Consider the following 3,774-nt stretch of genomic DNA (forward strand, 5'->3'; position numbering starts at 1 on the left):
CCACTACTGGATAACCCTTTCTTTAGTGCTAAACTAAAATAAACAATACACATGCTGTCCTCCCGGACTGGCGCCATTCCAGCGATGTTGGCGCTGTGCCTCCTGGTGGTCACATAACATTGTAATGTCACATGAGCGTTGCAGACAATCAGCAACCACTGGCGAACTGCAGTGTTCACAGTTCTGCCATACTGAACAATTTCATCTGCTGGACTTGTGAAGGCTGCAGTCAATCAGTAATTTCTGATTGGCTGCAACAATCACCTGAAATAATGTCACGTGACCTACAGAAATCTCAACACTGGCATTGATGGAGACCGCACCAGCCCAGGAGATGAATATGTCCTTTTTTATTTGATCTGGGATACTTTACAATTTATGAAGGAGTTCGTCAGCAGTAGACAAACCCCTTTAACTATTTTATTTTTCTGGTAAACTGTTTTAAATTTTTAAACCTTGACAATGTACATTTATTGGAAATGACCAAATAACCCTGTTTCTTTTTTTTTTCTTTCTTATCCTTCCTCAGAGGTTTTGATATTGCAAAGATTGCCCTTCATTCAAAGCCTGGAGTAGAAGAAAGACAAAGTGAACCTCGAGTGGTATGTTTGTTTATATGTCAGTCTTTCACTAATATAAGGATGACAAGCAAATGGAATGCAACAAACTTTGCCGTGTTCAAGAGGTCAGACTCCGCAGACAAATGGGGAAAAATCAGAGTGGGAAACACATTCCACTGAAGTATGAATCCCGGCTAAAACAAACAGAAGTCTTGCTTCACTTTACAAGGGTAAAAGATCAGAAGCTTTTCATGTGTGTGCTGCAAAATGTGTTACAGAGCGACATTTCAGCATTTCAGATCCCAAGGGACGAGAAAACAGCGGTTTAAATAAAAGATGTAACCTGAAGTGAACTATAGTGTGCCGCTGCAAAATTCTGCATCCCGCGCCACTTATGTATTCTCCCGTGGTAATTTGCTCTCATTGCTCCTATTCGGAACTGTTACAAACTTCTCGCTCTATGTCTAAGGTTGCCTAGAAAAATGACTTAGAATACAAACCATAACAAAACAATAAAATGGCCATCAATCAGTTACTACCTGATTGTATTGTTTAGGAACCTATGCCTTGGGATCACTATGAGGTTGGAACCCCAATTAGCAAGTGACATCATATCCTGGAAAATGCTGTTATTAGCAGTTGCAACAATTATGCGGTAAATCTTAGTTTAGTCCTGGTTTTCTGAATTATGGACAATATCTTTTATTAAAACAAAGAAGAGACTCCTTTCTTGTAGGATCGGACTAAGGGTGGTTTCACATTTGCGTTTCCAACAGCAGCGTCGGCCTGCGCACGGCCGCCGCTAAGCCCCGCCCCCTGCCGCACTTCCTCCGGTAGCTCCGCCTAGGGGTGCAAGATGCTGCATGCGACCTGCGTGCCCTATCTTTAGCACTGGGGACGCAGGCCGTGCGCAGGTATGCGTTTGGCGGCGCATGCGCCCTTTTGACGGTGCGCTGACCGGCGCCAAACGCATACCTGTTGCCATTTGGTGCGCTCGGCGCACCGTCAAAAGGATGCATGCGCCGCCAAATGCATAACTGCGCATGGCCTGCGTCCCCAGTGCTAAAGATACGGGACGCAGGTCACATGCAGCGTCATGCGCCCCTAGGCGGAGCTACCGGAGGAGGCGCAGCAGGGGAAGGGGCTTAGCGGTGGCCATGCGCAGGCCGACGCTGCTGTTGGAAATGCAAATGTGAAACCACCCTTAGTCCGATCCTACAAGAAAGTGCGCATGCCCGGAAGCTTTACTCCGAGAAGAATCTCTCTCTCCTCTTCCAGGCCACGCTCACTTTAAATTTGCTGTACTTTTCATCTTCGGTGGATCCGACCTAATTGGCGTCTGCTGACATCCGTATGTCACATCCCGGAGGCGGTTCCGTAATTTTCGTTTTTGGCGGATGTCAGCTTTCCGCCAACACCGGAAGTGTGAAACAGGCCTAAGGAGGAGACAAGCCAGGTCCGTGTAGGAGAAAAACCTTTTATTCCACTAGGCGTTTCACATACGGTCTGCCCTCTTCATCAGGTGTAGGTAACGGTCATAGATCACCATCAGCCTTTATACAGGCACGTGGTGACATCACAATACATATACAATGTGATTTGTCACTCAATTACTATAAATTCAATTGGCAAATAAAAGCCATATATTGATCAAAGAATTCTGACATTTCAAATACAGTGGATCAATTGTTACCCTATCAAATGATACAAAAATTAAAGCGAGAGAGAAAAAAAAAATATATATACAGGGTGGTCCATTTATAAGGTTAGACCTGGGTGGGCCATTTATATGCATACAACTAAATTAAATGGGAATGGTTGGTGATATCAACTTCCTATTTGTGGCACATTAGTATATGGGAGGGGGGAAACTTTTCAAGAGAGGTGGTAACCATGGTGGCCATTTTGAAGCCGGCCCACTCAGGTGTATCCATATAAATGGCCCACCCTGTATGTATGTATATATATATATATGAAAATAAATATAAAAAAGAAATAATATTTTTTTTATAAAAGAAAAAAAAGAAAAATAAAGATTTACTAAGATAAAATTACTGAGGTAAATGTAAGGTGTTTATTTTACAAAACATCTCATTCACCAAAGAATATCGAGAAACAATATTACAGACAACTGTTATTTAACAAATCTATGAGGTTTGAGCTATTTATTTAGATAATAGTTGTTCAAAATATCTTTCCTCGATATTCTTCTGTGAATGAGACGTTTTATAATATAAGGTACTTCAAATTTATTAGTCATTTTTTTCTAATTACATTTTTCTATTTTATTATTTATTTTTATATATTGTATATAAAATATTTTTAGATATATAAATCTGTGTGTCTATATATATTTTTTCTCTTTAATTTTTGTGCAACTTGGTAAGGTAACAATTAAATCTATCGTATCTTTAAAATGTCAGAGTCCTGTGAACAATATGGCTTTTATTTGCTAATTGAATTTTTAATAATTGAGTGACCAATCTCATTGTATATGTATTGCATGATGTCACCATCTGCCTGTATAAAGGCTGATGGTAATCTATGGTCTGTATACACCTCATGAAGCTGATGAAGAGGGGACTCGAACATATTTTTCAAGCACGTCGAAGACACTCGAATAGCACTCGAGCATGCTCGGATAACACCTTATCTGATCACGTTCGCTCGTCACTAGTGAGCACCACTCGCGTTCTTGTAATCCCCTTGGACCACTTTTCTTTGCTTTTGCTTGAGATGCATAGGCCGAGGTTGGAGCTGAAGGCAAAAAATGTAAAGTTTTTCCTATTTTATCATCTTTTGGGAAATACAAACATGTCATTAGTGTGCATAGCCTTCAATGATTTTGGAATGTTTCTTACATTTTGTAAAAAAAAAAAGTTATAAAAATCCTACAAATGTATGGCATATCCTAATTTACAGTGGATCTGAGGAATGCTCTCTATAAAACCTCGCTCATACTGTCGTATAACCCGGACGAGTTCTATCCGATGTTTTATCAGATAACACTCTGCCCTGTGTTATACTATGGAGCAGTGCCGATCTGCAATTATTTTCTCATGAGAAAACAATCGCAACATGCTGCGATTGCATCCGAGAATTGGATCGCACGCATATACGTCTATAGGTGCATGTGAATCATTGGACTGAACTCAGATGTCATCCGAGTGCAGTCTAATTACTGTGGATGTTGGCAATGGAAGAGATAGAGAAA

General features: G+C 40.8%; 1 long non-coding RNA gene across 1 annotated transcript; it reads left to right on the forward strand.

Moving 5' to 3' along the window:
• Positions 1-259: 259 nt before the first annotated feature.
• LOC141083478 (uncharacterized) lies at positions 260-1,095 on the forward strand. The gene is made up of 2 exons (XR_012230729.1): positions 260-431; positions 530-1,095. It is a non-coding gene; the product is annotated as an uncharacterized lncRNA (long non-coding RNA).
• Positions 1,096-3,774: the final 2,679 nt, after the last annotated feature.

The sequence above is a fragment of the Dendrobates tinctorius genome, unplaced genomic scaffold (genome assembly GCF_039654945.1).
Source record: "Dendrobates tinctorius isolate UK_male_01 unplaced genomic scaffold, ASM3965494v1 ptg000005l, whole genome shotgun sequence".
Taxonomy (NCBI): Eukaryota; Metazoa; Chordata; class Amphibia; order Anura; family Dendrobatidae; genus Dendrobates; species Dendrobates tinctorius.